Source organism: Gobio gobio (assembly GCF_949357685.1).
Source record: "Gobio gobio genome assembly, chromosome: 5".
NCBI classification, from domain to species: domain Eukaryota; kingdom Metazoa; phylum Chordata; class Actinopteri; order Cypriniformes; family Gobionidae; genus Gobio; species Gobio gobio.
Genome location: NC_137101.1, coordinates 24,426,635 through 24,448,194, shown reverse-complemented (window position 1 = coordinate 24,448,194; position 21,560 = coordinate 24,426,635).

Below are 21,560 nucleotides of genomic sequence, written 5' to 3'. Positions count from 1 at the left end.
AAAATCCAAAATTCTTTCTGAAAAACAGAAAACAAAAGATTCACGTGAGGTGCACACGTTACGTAACCAAAATGTGCGTTAACCTAAACATTCACGACACATGAACAGCAGCGCTTGCAGAATATTGCATTCTGATCCAATATGGCTGAACATCAAGGACCATGACCACAATTCCTTAACATATCTTCAGGGCAATTTGAGGCTGCATAAACCACGGTTTAAAGAGGCTGTGTGAAATGATGCATTTCTTTTTTTTAAACCATGAAGAAATGAAGCAAATGGAAGAATGACTAAGGTTTAGCATCGGCTCAGGAACAGAGGGTTATTGAAAGAAAAAAGAACAGCAATGCACACTAATATTTCTTTCTATGACTTCAATATTTCTGCAGGGGTCAGTATTGCTCTTTCTCAGAGCCATTGGCTTATTGGCTCTCATAGATAAGAACTCAAATGCTTTTCTTTCTTTCCACAATTCCTCTCTACAAGGTAACCAAATCAAAGCAAATTGATCAATATATGCAAAAAAACTAAAATGTAATGATGATCCATCCCTAAATGATGAAATTCAGTCAGATACGCAATCCCTCATTAAATCACATCAAATATTTTGACACATTTACATTCCTTTGATTCTATTTGTAATGTAATCATTACTGTAAGTTAATTATTTAATTTAATTAATTAGTTTATTGCATTGAACTTATATTAATTTAACATGAGAATTATTCCCATAATACATTCCCAACCCCACTCAAAACCCCCATGATTGATCTGAACAAACAGATATTCATTGGACCAGTTCTTTCTGTCCATTTCAGTAAACATAAATGTTTTAATGGCACTGCTTATGCGGACAGATTGCCTATGGCAGAATTACTTCAAATGCACTCTGCTTCTTCCTAGAATGAATTATGCTCATTTCTTTCGGAGTTCAAAAGAGGCTCTTGTGCCAACAGCCTTAATGTAGCGCAGAACATAAAAACAGAGGAACCATTTGCTCCTCTCTGTGGCTCTGAGCAGCTGTGGGCGTCGAACAAGCTACAATTTGGACTACCTCCACCCCAGAGCTCATTTAAATGCACTTTAACAAGTACATATTAACAAATCTCTGATCATGTTCGTCTACACCTTCTTATCTGTTTTTTTTTTTGGGGACAGATTTCAATGTGACAGCTTGAGTTACTAAGTTTGGAAGCAGTACATTTTCTTTATTCAAAGTCAAGGAAATAAAACTACATGAAAGCCTGAGGCATCCGACGTTCATTTGTTATGAGCTATGTGAAATATTCTTGTTTCTAGACGTAAAATGGATGAGTTTTATTCCATTGAATGTATTCAGAGAACAGAAAGGAGTGGGCAATCTAAGCTATTGAATATGGTGGAAAATATGTACAGTATGTGGCCAACAGTTACTTTTTAGTTTGATCAGACATTCCTCAGGTAAACGCTGGACTGATCCATTCATGAATAAAACAGGATTTTAAAAATATAAAATGAAACAAGCTAAAATATTGATTATTTTAAATAATATATTATGTACAATATATAATTAAAAACATTTAATGTGAAAATTTAAAAATGTAGCTCAGTATACATTATATATATATAAACCCCGCATTTTAGGCTGATCCAAACTAAAGCAAACATTGTAAATTGACAGCCTCACTGAATTTTTTATAATCAGGACACTTTCAGGATGTGTTAACGATTACAAATGCAGATTTTAAATGAGTCTCTTTGGCGTTAGAATCTGGGTTTGTGCCTAACAGATTGTGTTTATCCACACCTGCACAATTCAAAATACAATGTTTTGTCATTTATGTCTATGTCTATTCTGTGTTAATGATCAAATATTATTAAAAGTTGAGTTGTCTTATATATATATAATCTTACCATGTGTGAATAAAGAGTACACTGATAAAAAAAATATTGTGTGGTGAAGTAAATACTTAGAAAAAAAAACAAATATAATTTATACCTATATGAAAAAGTCAATTCTATATTAGTCCTTAAACAAGCTTATAGAAATTAAAGGGTAAATATCAATGTTATAAAATTAAGTAACTTTTCTGATACTATGTACCCATAATGCACCGGGGGTTGATTTTTTTTTCTGTTTTCCAGCTGTATTTACACTGTTTTATCATTGCTTTTGTTGTTAGGTTTAGTAACTTGCTACTTTGTGACATACAGAGTTCATTTTTTACTCAAAATGATGCGTTACTTCTATTATGATATGATGTCTACACAATATCTATATTTACTTAGATGTTTCTAAGCACACACTTTAAAAGCGTGGTTGAAAGCCATAGTAGCCTACGTAATTTTTCGTCGCTAGAAGTCGCTTATTCAAAACAAAAGCGTAGCTTTGATGACGCCTGTATTTCACAGAGCTTTTATTATGCCACAGGCGACTGCTTCCGCTTTTTCCAGTCATTCGTACGCAGCGCTGTATCAAGGAACACGCCAACTTTTTGGGACTTTAGCTTATTCACCGTATCCCCCAGAGTTAGATAAGTCCATACATACCATTCTCATCTCCGTGCATGCAATAACTCTGTCTGACGCACCCACCGCTAGCCTAGCTTAGCACAAAGACTGGAGGTAAATGGCTCCAGCTAGCTTACTGCTCAATAAGTGACAAAATAACGCCAACATTTTCCTATTTACATGTTGTGATGTGTATCGTTACATCGTGTACTAAGACTGACGGAAAATGAAAAGTTGCGATTTTCTAGACCGATATGGCTAGGAACTATTCTCTCATTCCTGCGTAATGATCAAGGAACTCTGCTGCCGTACCATGGGTGCAGCAGCGCAATGATATTACACAGCGCCTGAAAATAGGCTAACTTCTGTCAACATAACCAACATGACAACCTGCTTGCACAGAGAGCGTGCTGGGGACAATTTTCAGGCGCTGCGGAAAATGTTGCCGTTATTTTGTCACTTATTGAGCAGTAGGCTAGCTGAAGCCGTTTACCTCCAGTCTTTGTGCTAAGCTAGGCTAGCGGTGGGTGCATCAGACAGAAGGCACACACGGAGATGAGAATGGTGTGTACAGACTTATCTAACTCTGGGGGATACGGTGAATAAGCTAAAGTCCCAAAAAGTTGGCGTGTTCCTTTAATTAGTGATTAGATACTGTACATTATTTGAGTGTGTTGAATGTTATGTTATAACGTTACTCTGTGCGTTCGCTCAACAGCTACTTTGAGGCACTTGTTTCACACTGCAGTGAGCGATATTGGGCATGGCAAAACTGGTATTCACGGGTTGGCTAAATCATGAAAACGAGGTTTAAACAATAAGACTAACCATGTTGAGCTATATAACAATGATTATATGTTTTCTGTTGATGAATGGATCCAAACAGATGCTCACCTGCTAATAAAACACATAATATCGATATCGTCATGTTGGACCCTGGACCACAAAACCAGTCATAAGTCGCACAGGTATATTTGTGGCAATAGCCAACAATACATTGTATGGGTCAGAATTCATTGGATATTAAGTAAAGATCATGTTCCATGAAAATCTAGGGTAACGAGGGTATGATGTCATTGATATGCGACGCACAGACACAGTAGTAAAGGGGTGACACTCTAAAACATCAAGAGTGTGATATTGACACATCCACTCGCACACACACGCACGCACACTTATACACACACACACCTATGAAAAACTGAACTGAATTTTTTTAAATCACAGCTTCATCAGAATTATATGAAACTTGGTGACTTTTCTAACATTAGGTATGTAAACACACAAAAAAAATTGGGGTCATGATTCGAGCATGCTAATTGGTTGTAAATAAAAATACTCCCACTTGTGCTCTTCGGTCAAAAATGACCACCATGGGAAATTAATGGGAAATCTGCAAAAACACAAATTCACAGAAAAAAAATCTATATTTCTAACAAAACAAAAAAAAATCTAAAATTTTATAGATTTGAAGAAAGATGTGTCCCGCTATTGTCAAACTTGTCAAATGGTTGGGAAGCCTAATCAAACTATTCCTCCTGCTCCATTGTTTCCGGTTCCTGTGGTGACTGAACCTTTTGAGCACATAATCATTGATTGTGTTGGGCCTCTTCCTCGGTCAAAGTCTGGTTGTAAATACTTGCTGACCATAATGTGCGCGACTACACATTTTCCTGAGACGGTACCTTTACGTACTATAACGGCGAGATCGATATCTAAAGCACTTGTTAAGTTCTTTACACTGTTCGGTTTACCGAAAATAGTCCAGAGCGATCAAGGTACTACTTTTACTTCTCGCACGTTTTCGCAAGTGCTTAACCGTCTCCACATTAAACATAATTTTTCATCTGCTTTTTATCCTGAAAGTCAGGGCGCTTTAGAAAGGTTTCACCAGACCTTGAAATCTATGCTTCGCTCTTACTGTTTCGAGCTGGAACGAGATTTGGAGGAGGGAATTCCGTGGCTACTTTTTGCTTCACGCGAGGTAGTGCAGGAATCACTCGGGTTTAGTCCCGCTGATTTGGTCTTTGGCCATACTCCGCGTGGACCTTTGACAGTCCTGAAAGAAAGTTGGCTATCCGATCAAAAACGTAAATCTTTTCCTGAGTACGTTACTGATTTCCGTACCCGTCTTCATAGAGTCCGTGAGTTGGCTAGGAAAAATCTTGAAAAAGCACAAGGTAAAATGAAGGTCTGGTATGATAAGAAAGCCAGAGAACGAAGTTTCAGACCAGGTGACAAAGTGCTGGTTTTGTTACCTGTGCTGGGAGGGTCGCTGCAAGCCCGGTATAGTGGTCCTTATGTAGTGGAAAAGAAACTTTCCGACCGTAATTATGTTATTCATCTCCCAGATCGCCGTAAAAGTTCCAAAGTTTTCCATATTAACATGATTAAGTCCTATCATGAGAGGGAGTTGAGTATTGAGAAGTCTCTGAAATGTGTTCCTCCCAGTATTAAACCAGGACCAGCTGACATGACTACTGCTGTATGCTTGGCTGTACCGGAACCATTGTAAGAAGAGGTGGGACCTTCTAGGTGTGTAGTTGAGGGTCGGTTGAAAAATTCTGAAGCGTTACTAACCTTGTCTAGTCAACTGTCACATTTATCTCCTCAGCAACAAACTGACATGTTGGAATTAGTTAAGAACTTCCCGATGTTGTTTAGTGACATTCCTACACAAACGTCTGTTATAGAGCACGATATAGATGTGGGGCTTAACACTCGACCTATAAAACAACATCCATATCGTGTTAATCCAAATAAAAGAACTCTTTTGAATAAAGAAGTTCAGTATATGCTAGAGAATCAAATCGCAGAGCCTAGTATCAGTCCCTGGAGTTCACCCTGTTTGCTGGTGGGGAAGTCTGATGGTAGTTATCGATTCTGCACTGACTATCGGAGAGTAAATGCCGTAACTAAGGCTGATGCCCTGTCCCGGGTGGGTTAGGGGCGTAAGCTAGAAAGGTACTGTAATGGTGAAGGTTCATTTTTGGGGGGTGAAGGTGTTACATATTCATGTATTTGTGATTTGTTTGTTTTGTTATGATCTGACTGTCCTCAAGGGGGCGAGTATGTGTCCTTGTTTTCATTAGGGACTGATTGCCGGCACCTGTGGATCCTGTTTGTTTGGCATAAGAAGTCCAAGCAGCCAAACCTGTGCGGCGGGCGGGGTGCTCGGCGACGGTTCTTTGTGCTCTCCTGTTGTGTCTAACCCCGGTTCATTTTCCTACCGTTATGTCTATATCATTTTGTTAATAAACCCCTGTTGTACGAGCCGTGTTGTCTATGTCCTCTCTTGTGTTATGGCTGCGGTCGTAACATACATAGTCTTTGAGATTTTTTAAATATATATTCAAATCCATCAAAAAAATCATTAAATGTGTTCAAAAGAGAACTAGGAAATTCTCAAGCCTCTCCATAGAGACCTCTAGTGATTACACCCATGGTTGCATGATTTCTTAAATAATTCCAAAAGAGGGCGCTAATCTGCCTTCAAAAAAAATTATTTTGAAGGCCTAGTCTCTATTTTAACCTGAAATACTGCAATAATAATAAAAAAATTTAATTACAAAAAAAAATTGTTGTATAATTTTCAATGGCAAAAATCGACCATAATTATTGCATAAATATAAAAAATACCATCAAATCATCTCAAAATACAAAATTAAAAAGAAAAAATATTATTGACTATTATTTTATTTTTTTATTTTACTATTATTGATTATTGCATTGGTTTTACTGGGGTGGAGGAAGTTTAATTTTTAGGTGTCCGGTCTCTTATGACTGGGAAGACAACTAATGCAACCCCTAAACGAAGGGTTAATTCAGAGTTATATTGTTTGAGTAAAAAGTATTGCAAAGGAAACTTTAACAACACACAATAAAATGACTAGATAAATGCTTAAATTAAGTTTACTTTATGTGCAAATTTTCTTTCAACAGACATAAAAATGTAGTCGTTTGTACAAAGACTAGTCTTGTTTGATCTACTTAATAAAATTATGCAAAAAAAAAAACATTGCATTTTTAAGTAAATCAAGCAGAACATGAAAGAGACATGAAACTAGCACAGCTGCAGGTGACAACAATTAGTGAATCAGAATCAAGCATTCAAGGAAGTCATGTAAATAAAGAAATAAAGAAATATTACCTCAGTCAGACTTTTACATAGAGAAGATTTTGGTGGCACCGTTCACTGAACTTCACTAAAACTCAAAACCAAACAGATGGCCACTGTGTTTTAATGGATACGGTTCTGTGCAATCAACAGAAAGACTGGAGAGTTTGTGAATTTATTTTTGGAACATTTTGAAATGCATTATTTTGTTCCAAATGAAAAGCGGTGACGGTGAAATGCAGTCAGATCCCATTGCGGTGTGGTAGATCAATATGCATATGAATTTTAGGATATCAAGTTTGTTTTGGCAGGGAACATTGGCTGGTGGACGTCTGGCAATTGACTGTGCAGCAATCAGAAAGAAGAGCTGGATGCTCAAACACACACCTGTAATATTCAGAAACCTCAGAGAGACGTCCATGTGCGTGGGCTGTTTTGTTCACGGTCAGAGATGATTGAACTGCTGCAAGCGACTCTAACCATCAGCCCTTGACTCTTGATATTTTCATGAAAGATTATGCTAAATCATGTTGGTTTTAATTATAAACGTAGTAACTTCCCATTCCTCCTGCATGAGCTGACAAAACGTCTTTCACTCTGTGTTTACATTTACGGTCATGTTCATAGCAGATGCTTTTCTTATCAAAGCGACTTGCAAGAGCACAAAGGCACATAACCTGCAGCTAGCTGAGAAAACACAACGCTCGCTAAGCCAGACCTCTGTTTCTCACCACACGCCGTTAGCTAACAAACACTGACGCGAAACACTGAACATAATCTGGCTTTATATATTTTAATTACCTGTTCTGTGAGACAATAATGTGAATTATGAACCAGCCGCTGAAAACACACTGGTAATTGCACTGTCATTTGTTTCTGCAAAGCTGATTGCTGAAAGTACTCATCAAGCCCAGCTTTGTTCGGAAACGAGGCCGACTGTATGTTTGTGTGTTTGTTGAATTGAACAGGAACTAGATGGTTGCTTTTCGCTATTGACATGCTTCTCAGGTGCTGGACTCGTGTGGTGGGTGATAAGAGCTCAACATTCATGTCAGGTGAACTCGGTCGGAATCCCTCTGCATACAGATATTAAACCTTTGCTAGCTAAGGGTTTATTCATTGTTCATTCAAATCTGCCTTATACATACCAGTGAAGTAAACTCATGTTGTTTTAAACTCCATCAATAAGGAGGAGAATATTCCTCATGAACGTCATTTAAACTTAACACCTCATTCGTTATCATATGTTGAACTTTCATTGCAGCACCGACCCGATCAGATTAAACAATAACAGCCTCAGGATTCATTCAAAAGGTAATGAAACATTACTGATGCGCCTCTGAAGGCAACAAAGCAAAAACAATAAGATGGGGGGATGTCGATACGTGCCTCTATTTGTGGTCAGTGAACATAATGGTGTGTTAATGATGATGAAACAAATATGGAGGAGACGAGGTGAGATTCTCATTGACTGCTGCTATCGGACACATTATTAGTCTAATTGGAAGTGAGACGCCGTCGGTCTTACGTTGACAATCCCGGCATGGTTAACAGTCCCTGAAATCTCATCACATGTGGGACAAATCAGACATCTGGCCGACAAAATGAAGGGGTGGAAAGAAAAACAAATTAGTTTTATGATGAACAAATGATGACAAGCAAATTCATTCATTACTGCGAGTGACTGAGACACAAGAAGACAAAAGACTTTTGGTGACTTTGGCTGAGAGGCCTTTGCTTGCTATCCTGAAAGAAACTGTTTATTAGCCAGTTCAAGGTCGCCGGCTGCCATGAAAGGCCATATTCTGTGTACTGTTTTTCAGCTTGCTGGAATATCGACTTAAAAAATCCATTCTGCAATCTAAATCAGATCTATCTTTTACAATAGAAGTACTTCAGACGTAAAATGCAATAATAAGAGCCTGGTAAATTATTGTTCACCAAACAGGCAAAGCAACAGATCTTGTGTCAGTTTGAAGTGAAAATCATTGTGATAGTTTTGCAGCTATATTGGCTCCTCTCTGTTTTTATTCGGCAGATCATCCGCCCTCCTGGTGGAGGTCCTCATTATCTTGTTCCACCCACTCGCTATTTGAATTATTTGCCCTGCTCGATTTGGCAGCATCAGGCCGACTCCATCATATGCCACTGGTGTGCAGACACACACTTAGAGCTGAAAATAATGCTGACACGCCGTCACAGTTGACTGAGCAGGAAACCTTGTTAAAACCAAACGAGTGACGCAAAAGTCCAAAGCAGAACCACTGAATCAATCGATTCTTTCCTAGGCTTTTTTTGTTTTAATTAAATGCCGACGTGACGTATCTTAAAGCAGAAGGAACTGGATAAAACATTTTGAATTATATGAATCCACTATCTGACTTGCGATGCAGCCTGGAATAAATCACACCATATCCGTTCATTTGGCCAAAGTTTTTCTGTCACCTAATGGAGTTTGGGTTCCTTGACACTATCGCCTTTGGCTTGTTTAGCTGCTGTTTAAAAGATACGTCAGTAATGCTACATTATCGACTGCACTGACACTATTGGATCGCCTGACGTCATCATACTCAATTCCAGAGGTGGACAGTAACTAAGTACATTTACTTGAGTACTGTACTTAAGTACACTTTTTGAGTATCTGTACTTTACTGAAGTATTATTTTTTAGGGAAACTTTTACTTAAACTTCACTACATTTGAAAGACAAATATCCTACTTTTTACTCCACTACATTTCTATCAAGGTCCTCGAAGTAAAAAGTCATTTCTGTTGCAGCTTTGCAAGTCAGTGGATGATTTTTTCTAGGAAGACAGCCTAGTATACTTGTGTAGGGTCATAATTTCCCAACATTCTTTGAACACTGATCAGTTTTTTAGCAAAATGGAAGAAGACGGTTCCTCGGCACAATGTGTGCACCCATGGCCATATTAGAAAGTACGTTTCAGTTTTCTGAAAAGATTAAAGATTAGTTTCGTTGGCAAACACTTGATGAATGTCTCATAAAATGTAAATGTCTGGGAGAAAGAGAAGCATAGACATATGGATGAATCTGAAAAACAGTTCAGTTCAGTCTGGTTTTTGTGCCTCTCAGATGCTAGAGCGCGAGTACTGAATAGAGCTTTCTTTTGTGTTTTTCACACTTGAAACAGACCAATACACACAAAATATCAAAATTTTCATTTTGGAAAGTATTCACGTAAACAAAGTTGATTATGTCTTAAGTGATCGTAAACAGTTGGGGAAATATTGGATGTGTATCAGTGTATAGGATTTGTGCATTCTGCCTTAAAGTGACAGCAGCTTTGTAAAAAGCTTTGAAACTTTTATACAAGTATTTAAATTAGTTCAAGGTGGTCGTATGCTAGCATGTCGGATGGAGCATCACTGGCTTAAACCACCATGAAGGCTATAGCGTGAATTCATACAACAATGCAACAATAATAAAATAATGCATTGACATAAAAAAGGAAATTTACTTTTGATACTTAAGTACTTTTATAAACAAGTACTTCTGTACTTTTACTTAAGTAAAAATTGTTTTTTTACAACTTTCACTTGTAACAGAGTAAAATTTGACCAGTAGTACTTTTACTTTTACTCGAGTAATGGAGTTGTGTACTTTGTCCACCTCTGCTCAATTCTAGTCAGAATATGAGTCGGATACTGCTCCATTGGGCTCTGATTTGGGGGCGTTTTTCAACCGAACCAGGAAAGAAAATGCCTCTGCACTCAGTTGGATAGACCTACAACCAATCAGAGCAACGGAGCGACGCATAGTTGTCAACAGAACTCAACTGCACGCACGCTGGATGAGTGTAAACGTTCTTTGCCGGTGTTGTAAAAAATTATTTAAGGATACGCGGAGTACTTACCAACACTATCATTATTTTTGAGAGAAATAGTAAAGGTGGATGCATATAGAAACAAGTTGAACTGACTTGAGATGGATGATGACACTTGTCTTATGTAGAGCATTATAAGGCATTATAGCTGATTTGACTTTGTTTCAAAACTGACACATTTTGCAAAACTGAGAGTTATTGATCTGAACTGAATCAACACTGAACTGACTTGAGCTGAATAATGACACTATTGTCTTCTGTCTTGTACTGTGAAACTGATTTGAAACAATCTCTACTGGGAAAAAAATGCTATATAATTTAAGGTGACTTGACTATTTACCTTACTTTTAGTAAATAATGTATGTATCTAGCCTCATAACTTTGACATAGAAATCTGAGAAATCTGTCCAATTCCCCTGAAGATAAATAAGATGGAAAGATTGAGAAGCGGGCATGGCAAAGATCTAAATTAGCATGAACGGGAGAACTAATACATGAACATCTATGATCTAATGACCTGTGATATCTTCTGCAAGGAAAAACCCTCTGCGAAAATGATTAATAAATAAAGAGGTAAAAATAAGCAAACTATTATTTGATTTTTGTAGGGTATTTTTGATTGTTACTAAAACGTCCTCTTTTGGTTATGAAATTGCTGCAGTTTAAAGTTCCTGATATGACTTTAGGGGGACGTTCCATTTGGGTTATTCTATGGTCACATGGCATCGTTACAAAGAGGATATTTTTGGATGTTAACAACGTTCCCACACGGTCCTCTGTTGATCATATAATAACGTTCCTTATATGACTTTAGGGGGACGTTCCACTGAGTTTTTTCTATGGTCATATAGCAACGTTTCAAAGAGGATATTTTAGATGTTAACAGAACGTTCCCACATGGTCATCTGTTGATCATATAATAACGTTCATTATATGACTTTAGGGGGACGTACCATTTTGGTTATTCATAGTCATATGGCATCGTTACAAAGGGGACATTTGGGATGTTAACAGAATGTTCTCACATGGTCTGTTGGTCATATAATAACATTCCCGATATGACTTTAGGGGGACGTTCCATTTTGGTTATTCTATTTGTCACATAGCAACGTTACAAAGAGGATATTTTTGGATGTTCACAACGTTCCCACATGGTCCTCTGTTGATCATATAATAACGTTCCTTATATGACTTTAAGGGGAAATTCCATTTAGTTTTTTCTATGGTCACATAGCAACGTTTCAATGAGAATATTTTGGATGTTAACAGAACGTTCCGACATGGTCATCTGTTGGTCATAAAATAGCTTTCCTGATATGACTTTAGGGGGACGTACAGTACCTTTTTGGTTATTCTATGGTCACACAGCAACGTTACAAAGAGGACATTTGGGACATTAACAGAACATTCCCATATGATTCCCTGTTAGTCAGATGGGGACGTTTCATTCGAGACGGTGCTGCAACATCTTGTTCAGTGCAGTGGTGTCTACACATCCTGAATGTTCCATTAAGGTCCACCAAATAACGTCCCCCAACCCTTAAAAGAGGTCCACATCATGACTGTGTTGGAACGTTGCCGTGTGACACCCTTGACACCAGCGGGGACGTTTTGTAAATGTTCTGGGAAAGTACAATTTCTAACAGGGAAGTCAGACTTTGGCTGGGAGACAAAACTGAATGAAAAGCTTTATGTTTCCCAAGCTCTCATTTTTATATATTAGCTGTTGGCTACATGATATCTGAAAAAATTAAACACCAATTAGGATTAAATAACTGACTCATCCGCACCACGCTGACAATGTGCCCTTTGTGTTTCTAATTAAATCCATTTTTTGAGTGGATTATTTCCATTATCTCATGTTAACAGAACAGCATGACCACCGCGGACAGCAATGCTTGAACAGACTGGTGCAATATTAGCAGAAAATGACATACTGTATACTGTTACATTTATTTCCCCAGTCCATCTCTGCTGGTGTAACAGAAGTGACATTATTTCAATAAAACAATTACTGTAGTGATCCTATGAATGTGTGTTAATTGTATCTCCATTTGTCTTAAATGATGAATGTCACTTGCTGTTTGAATGTTATATGGAGTCAAATCAGACACAAATCAAGTGAGACACTCAAAATAAACTTTTTTACATTTTCTGTAAAAAAAAAGTGGACGCAAGGTTAAATAAAGAAAATCCGGGAAATTATTTTTGTTGTCACAAATAATAATGAATCTTGCCTCAAAAGGAACAAAACCCTTTTTAGGATCTGATTCATATTTAAGTATGTATATGCAAGGTTTAATTTGTGCAGCACATTTCAACATCTGGTGGCAGAAGTCTCAGACTTCAGAACATCTGTGTTCTCATTGCTGCAGTCTAGCCACATCTCACTGCTCTCATATATCTTGAGCTCCTACAGGCCACGAGCTTGTGTTTGTGTTAGTCAGGGCCGTCTATAGTAATGCAGGTCAACTTTTCACAGAGATATTTTCGAGCTGATAGAAAACCAACACTAACTAAAATAACCACTCATTACAACCATGCTGGGCTTGATGTTAACACCTGCCAACCCGCCAAATGCGACTGGATTTCAGCGGTGGCGTGTAATGCAGTCACTACAAACACCAGATCTCAATCCAATAGAGTACCTTTGGGATGTGGTGGAATGGGAGATTCGCATCATGGATGTGCAGCCAACAAATCTGCAGCAACTGCATTCATTCAACTCCGTTCAATGAAAGTTGGGCTGTCAATCTCCAAAAAGCTCCATAAAACTATTGTGTATTAGATTGCAACGCATAGTGTGAGGAACTTTTCATTTTTTCTTCCTTTAAGTTATTTCATCGTTTCCTTCAGCATGACATCACAGTTATGATATAATAATATCTATGTGGAGGGAAATGTTCAACATTTATGAGCAATTCAACGCCGAACAGTTTAAAAGCCATTAAATTGGTAACTAGTTGCCGCCGTGCTGCTGCAGTATGTAAAAGCAGATATCATTACTGTATTTTAGTGTGGTTTAATTCCCTGTGTGCATGTGCTATTTCATATCTGACGTTTTTGGAAAGTAACACGGCTCACTTATGATTTATGCATGCCATAAATAGAAGATAGGAAGTGGAAAATTGAAAATGTATCAAAGCTGAACATTTGCTGCTTGACTTAGCAAAGAGAAAAGTCCTGTTTGCATGAATGACTGCTCTGTGATTGAGAAAAAAAGGTCTTTGAGATCAGAACGGTGTGTCCTGCCTCTGCATACAGGACTTATGGGACGCTGCTGGAAGAAACTTTAATCAATATAACACTTTTGTGCCTCACTATGCAAGTTTAAGGCCTCTGAAGAAAGTTCATTATACGCACAGTCACGCTCACTATAAACCTGACAACACCCGATCGCTACGTGTGCTTTAATGAAACATTTCTCACAAGCAATTAACTTTAGATATCTCATGTCAGAAGTTTACACCGAACGCTTTGTTTATCCAGCTGATTCAGACGTGTTTGTCACAGATTATGAGCGGGTGTAATGGCTCTGTCACTTTTAACTTTCACCTGACTGGACATGAATAGCAGGAATTCATACGAGGAAAAAAGGCTTATGTTTCACCACTGGATGTTAAATTATGATATATCTTTTGATTAAGGTACATACAAAGTGAATAGTCATGTAAACCTAACAAATCAAATAACTTGTGTTCCACAGCAGCTTTAAGTAGTTTTTCCCACTACAAAATATTTAAATGAGATTTAAGAGCTACAGCAGAGGAGAATGTTTTCAGTAAAAACAAATATGTATTCTTTTTCATTGGGTTTCATTTCCTGTCTTGCAGACAGGAAATACTGACTGTGACCATTCACAAGTGACCATAAGCAACTGTGCTGAGTATACTGTGATCTGGAGTTCCCATACCACATATCCACATCCACCTAATGAGAAGCACCAGAGGTGTATTTTCACAGAGATGTCTCAAATATAGGCAGCTGCATGCTGAAGGGTGAGATCTTTACACCAGACTTTCCTAAATAATTCATGATTCTTGAATAGTGTCAAGCAATAAAACCCCTTTTAGTCACAGACCACAGGTGAAAGGATGTTTACAGATGCTGGAGACATCAGGCCTGTGGGGATTCCACATAAATATGATGGCCATCAGAGGATTTCAGGTCTCTGTGAGGTGATGTCAGTAAGACCCCTGTGTTTCCCAATGCTCTTTCTCTGATGCTGGCACATGACCCGTGTCATAAGAGACGATAACACAACATGCTGCCTCTTATCCAACCAGTAACTCACAGATGTAGACCAGAGGTGTGACAGGGAATAGGGAACAGATCTAAACTCGGTCAACACTGTTTTTCTGCTTGAATGTGCACATATCTGTTTACATTTTCTTGTCATGATGCCAAGGGCAGATTTCTTGTGTTGTTGGTTTATTGATTTGCATGTAACATTACAACAGGATTTAATAAAAAAAAATACACAATAGTTCCTCACCTGTTCTTAGTTCTGTCGATTACTCTATGTATAATTAAATCCTTTCATCTGTTTCCGTGTTGTTTATTCTTCATGTGTTTAGTGTTCTATTACTCCTTGGGATTATTATTAAAAGACTTTGTTTGTATACTCCTTCGTCATTTCTACCGCCATAATACGTGAAACATACAGTATGTGGCCGAAAGGCTTTTCCGTGTTGTATTCCACAACAAGAAAAGCCTTTTTTGGAAAGATAATGATATCTTTGCTTGTTGATTGGGAATTATTTTATGATGACATTTAATTAATAGCAATTCATATGTGACTTAATTAATCAAAACAAGACTCATTATTAGTTAATAATATGCCAGTCATTAAAAAATTATTTAGTTCTTCATGAGTCATACATTAATTCATGATTATCTGTGCATTAGTTAAAGGGGTACTTCAGCGCTGGGAAGATGAATGTGTATTTAAACTGGGTCATTTATGTAGAAGAAATGTGAAATTATTTTTGAATTTGGTGTCTTCTAGACTGAGAAAAGACAGAAAATAAATTTTTGTCACATGTTGATGAAAGACAACAACTCCCAGAATGCACTTGTTTCGCTGCCCAACGAGGCCACTCCCAAAGCCACAGCTACTGGTTACATCTCTTGCCCACCGCGGCTCCACCCCACCGTCGTTTTGATTTCATAGAGAATAGACACTACAATTACAAACTGAACGTGTCTTTTCAATAACGTGTGAGTGAGCCGAACGAAAGGCACAGAACAAACACAGCAGGAGTCAGATTTCATTCATCACGAGAAAAGCTGAGCAGAGCTGAGGTAAGCGCGGCAGTCATTCACGGCGCGTGTCCAGTCCAGTGCATTTTCAGATCATGCCTATGGAAGCTAAACTATTCATTGAAAAGTTGAAACACTCACTTTTCTCTGCAACGCTCTGTTATGAATGCCTGAGGCCGAGCCGAGAGTGAGATCCCTCCCCTGTGGGCTCGTCTCAGGGGGACATGAGGGGCAAAAGTACCATAATTCGAATATACTACCTGCTTTTCTACTGATACAAAACTTAATGCTAAATAACTGAAGTAACCCTTTAAGCATGAATGGTAACATTTTAGTATGGGGAACACATGATCAATATTAACTTATTCACTACAACTTTTTCCTCAATAAACTCCTAATTTACTGATTATTAAAAGTTAATAGTTTTTGTAGCGTTTAAGTTTAGATATTAGGTAGGATTAAAGTCATGCAGAATAAGGCATTAATATGTGCTTTATAAGTAGGAATAAACAGCCAATATCCTATGCATGCTAATAAGCAACTAGTCAATAGTGAGAACTGAACCCCTAAAATAAAGTGTTACTGCATGAATGAATGCATATCAGTGAACTCGTATTGTAAAGTGTTACCGATAGTGCTAATATGCTCTCACGGTGTGCTGTAATACTATCGAAAAATCATGATTGTGACCTTTATCTCCGAACCAAAATCCCAGATGGCCAGACAGTGATTCATCTTTTTATGAATTGTTCAATTATTAGGGTCTGAGACGCTGTGAGCACAGAGACTGTAGTGTACACCTTAATATATATAATATGCTTAGCTTAAATGTGTAATATGAATAAATACTGCTCATAAACAGCTGTTGAGTGCAAAAGTCAGGTTATGGCAATCAATAAAAATATAGGGAAATCGATTTTTAACGATAACTTATGCACTCTTATGTGGCGTTCACACCGGACACGATTGACGCAAATAATCTGCGCTGATTGCGCGAAGTTGGACGCTTGAACATTTTGAGTTTACTCGCTTTATTCGCGCGTGAAATTCGCTTCATTCGCGTGTAACATTCACTGCACAACAGACGCGAATTCGCGTCATGGGAGGGGCTTCTGCCAGCCGGCTCATCTCGTTGAGAAATGGCTGACATGGGCTGTGTTTACACGTCTTTTTTGTTAAAATCTACTATTAATGTGTGACAAAACGTAGTTCTAAGACTTTTTCAGGCGATAATGTACTTGTTTAAAGCTCAAATCTGTGGTTTATTTATAAAGAGAGCACCTATTTGAACATTTTATATGGCATTTTCGGAGTTGTGAGCTCCAGTGGATCAGCGGCGCTCTGCGCTCGTTAACCCCGGCGAGAGTAGCCTTTCCTCGGCTCTGATGTCTCTGTGGTGTCTCAAGCTATAATTCTTCTTGTGTAGATGTAACGGCCGATCTTTGGTCTCATGGATCTATAATTTGTTCCCTGGCATATTGTTTAGGCTGAGGGCAAAGTGAAGTTTCATTACTTTTTAATTTTTAGGCTATAACTTTAAGTTACAGTTGTAACCTACTAGCACTGACTTTGAATGTTTGACTGAATCATTTGATTTATTTCATGTATAGCTTATTATACCTTTTACTTATACTTGTGTTATATTGATCAAACATAAACTTGCATTTAACAAAAAGAGACTGGGTTGTGTTTCATGTCATTTAATGTTATCACAGTGATAATCATATTGTCTGAACCAGATATTAATATACAGATTTTCTCCTCATTGTTGTCACTACTAGAGCAAGCGTGTTGGTTAATACGGTGCGAATATCCGCCAAAGTTCAGATTTTTCAACTTGAGCGATTCGCTTGAATCCCGCGTTCAAAACGCTCAATTCGCGTCATTCGCGCCGCAGAATGCCTATTCGCGTCTCTGCATTGACTTAACATGTAAATCACTCATGCGTATCGCGTCATTCACGTCCGGTGTGAACGCACCATTAAAGACAGACCTAAGTTCAGAGGTTGTTAATCGATGGTATATCGTTGGTATATATATACCAATCATGATGATATATAGTTGAAGATATTTGTTTGCAGTATTTCACTGGAGCAGGTTTTCATCAAGGATGTCTCTGTACATTGCTTCATTCATCTTTCCCTCGATCCTGACTAGTCTCCCAGTTCCTGCCCCTGAAAAACATCCCCACAGCATGATGCTGCCACCACCATGCTTCACTGTAGGGATAGTATTGGCCAGGTGATGAGCAGTGCCTGGTTTCCAGGCATGACGCTTGCCATTCCGGTCAAAGAGTTCAATCTTTGTTTACTCACAGCAGAGAATTTTGTTTCTCATGCTGCAGAGATGGTTGTTCTTCTGGAAGGTTTTCCTCTCTCCACAGAGAAACGCTGGACCTCTGTCAGAGTGACCATTGGGTTCTTGGTCACTTCCCTGACTAAGGCCCTTCTCCCCCAATTGCTCAGTTTGGCCAGACGGCCAGCTCTAGGAAGAGTCCTGGTGGTTCCAAACTTCTTCCATTTATGGATGATGGAGGCCACTGTTCTCATTGGGACCTTCAATGCTGGATACATTTTTCTGTACGCTTCCCCAGATCTGTGCCTCGATACAATCCTGTCTCGGATGTCTACAGACAATTCCTTGGACTTCATGGTTTGTGCTCTGACATGCACTGTTAACTGTGGGACCTTATATAGGCCTTTCCAAATCATGTCCAATCAACTGAATTTACCACAGGTGGACTCCAATCAAGTTGTAGAAACATCTCCAGGATCAGTGGAAACAGGAAGCACCTTAGCTCAATTTTGAGTGTCATGGCAAAAGCTGTGAATACTTATGTACACGTTTTTTATTTTTAATAAATTTGCAAAGATTTCACACAAACTTCTTTCATGTTGTCATTATGGAGTATCGAGTTGAGGAAAAAAATTATGAATTATGAAAATCCATTTTGGAATAAGGCTGTAATATAACAAAATGTTGAAATAGTGAAGCGATGTGAATATTTTACGGATGCACTGTATGAGGCAGCAAGTGAACATTTTATCCTCATCCTTGTGATGGCTAGACGACTGGGTCAGAGCATCTCTAAAACTGCAGCTCTTGTGGTCAGTATCGATCAAAAGTGGTCCAAGGAAGGAACAGTGGTGAACCGGTGACAGGGTCATGGGCGGCCAAGGCCTACACATGGGGAGCGAAGGCTGGCCTGTGTGGTCCGATCAAACAAATTGTTCAAGAAGTTAATGCTGGTTCTGATAGAAAGGTGTCAGAGTGCATTGCAGTTTGTTGCGTATGGGGCTGCATAGCCGCAGACCAGTCAGGGTGCCCATGCTGACCGCTCTCCACCGCTGAAAGCGCCAACAGTGGGCAAGTGAGCATCAGAACTGGACCACAAAGCAATGGAAGAAAGTGGCCTGGTCTGACGAATCAGGTTTTCTTTTACATCATGTGGATGGCCGGGTGCATGTGCATCGCTTACCTGGGGAACACATGGAAAAAGGCAAGCCGGCAGAGGCAGTGTGATGCTTTGTGCAATGTTCTGCTGGGAAACCTTGGGTCCTGCCATCTATGTGGATGTTATTTTGACATGTACCACCTAAGCATTGTTGCAGACCATGTACACCCTTTCATGGAAGCGGTATTCCCTGGTGGCTGTGGCCTCTTTCAGCAGGATAAAGTGCCCTGCCACAAAGCAAAAATGGTTTGCAAAAATGCAAGGAATGGTTTGAGGAGCACAACAACGAGTTTGAGGTGTTGACTTGGCCTCTAAATTCCCCAGATCTCAATCCAATCGAGCATCTGTGGGATGTGCTGAACAAACAAGTCCGGTTCATGCAGGCCCCACCTCGCAACTTACAGGACTTAAAGGATCTGCTGATAACATCTTGGTGCCAGATACCACAGCACACCTTCAGGGGTCTAGAGGAGTCCATGCCTCAACAGGTCAGGACTGTTTAGGCAGCAAAAGGTTTAGCCGACAATGAACAGGAAACAGGCAAGAACTTAAATACACAGAGAATGAGGACACTAACGGGGAAAAGCCAACAAGAATTCACTAATAATGACGGTTATTATGGTGACAGAGAAGATCTAATGCAGACAAGACAGAACTGAACTAAACTGAACATACATGTGACAGTAGCTGGTTGTCTTGGTTCATGGCTTATTCAAATTCAAATCCCTATGGGAAAAAATTAATGAAACAAATACTTCTATGAGTAGAGGCTTGAATCCCAAAACAGTATTCCTTACATCATGTCAACAAGCAGATAGTGTCATGTGATGCTAGTGTTTGGCTGCTGTCCTTGGTGCTGAACGGCTGCCTGTGTGGAGGCTGATGCATTAATGCAGAAGAGAGAGCATTTCGATTATTATCTTTGCCAATTATCTTATACCTATAGTTCTTCTACATATTATTTTCATTAGTATTTTGACACATGCTTCATTTATTTCATGTTCTTGCTTCTGTCTCTGGGAACAGACATGTTTCCATATATTCTCTCTTATAATTATTTTCTCTCAGGGTTATTTTTGTTTTATAACCGAGTCTAGACTGGACAGGTCAGTCATCATTGACACACACGAAGCCTCATGTGTTATTACAGTAAATTTCAAATACTGCTAATTACATGTCAGAGCTGCTGCATTAAGTTAATGAGTGTCATATACAGTACATGCATCCGACTGAGATCAAATGAGGCTGTTTCTCACAGGATCACTGATTTCTAATGATTTATTTAACAGTCTGTAATGTGATGTAACGGTCATCCATTATTAACCATTGCTCCATAATATTGGATCCAGACCCAGGGTGATTAATTATAAATGGAAAATATATTGAAACATGTTGGAATGATAGATAATCATTAGTAATGCATGATTTCAATAGAAAATGGCACGCAATACATGAGGACTGCAATGCCACATTCATTAAAATAATGTGAATGAAGTTGCAAATTAACCGTTGTGACTTCAGAAACACTGCTTAAATATTAAAAGGATAGTTCACCTAGTTTATCTGCTTACCCCCAGGGCATCCAAGATATAGGTGACTTTGTTTCTTCAGAGGATTACAAATGAAGATTTTTAACTCCAACCGTTGCAGTCTGTCAGTCGTATAATGCATGTGAATGGAAACAAAATCTATGAGAGTAAAAAAAAACATGCACAGACAAATCCAAATTAAACCCTGCGGCTCGTGACGACACATTGATGTCTTAAGACACGAAACGATCGGTTTGTGCGAGAAACCAATCATTATTTATGATTATCTGTGCATTAGTTAAGCATGAATGGTAACATTTTAGTATGGGCAACAAAGATCTCAATCCATAGACTCCATAGATATAATATAATACATAATATTAACTACGACTTTTGCCACAATAAACTTACAGCTTATTAATAGTTAGTAAGGTAGTTTTTGTAATGTTTAAGTTTAGGTATTGGGTAGGATTAAGGTCATGCAGAATAAGGGCGCGCTCAAGCTGTTGGACATAGAGGTATTAGAGGTAAAAAATTATAGAAATACTGTTCGGTTTCTCGCACAAACCGATCGTTTCGTGTCTTAAGAAATCAATGAGTCGTCACGAGCCGCAGGGTTTAATTTGGACTTGTCCGTGCGTGTTATTTTTACTCTCATAGATTTTGTTTCCATTCACATGCATTATACGACTGACAGACTGCAACGGTTGGAGTTAAAAATCTTCATTTTTGTTCTACTGAAGAAAAAAAGTCACCTATTTCTTGGATGCCCTGGGGGTAAGCAGATAAACCTCAAATTTTCTTTTTTGGGTGAACTATCCCTTTAAAGATCCCCTCATAAATACCTACAATAATATGTTGTTT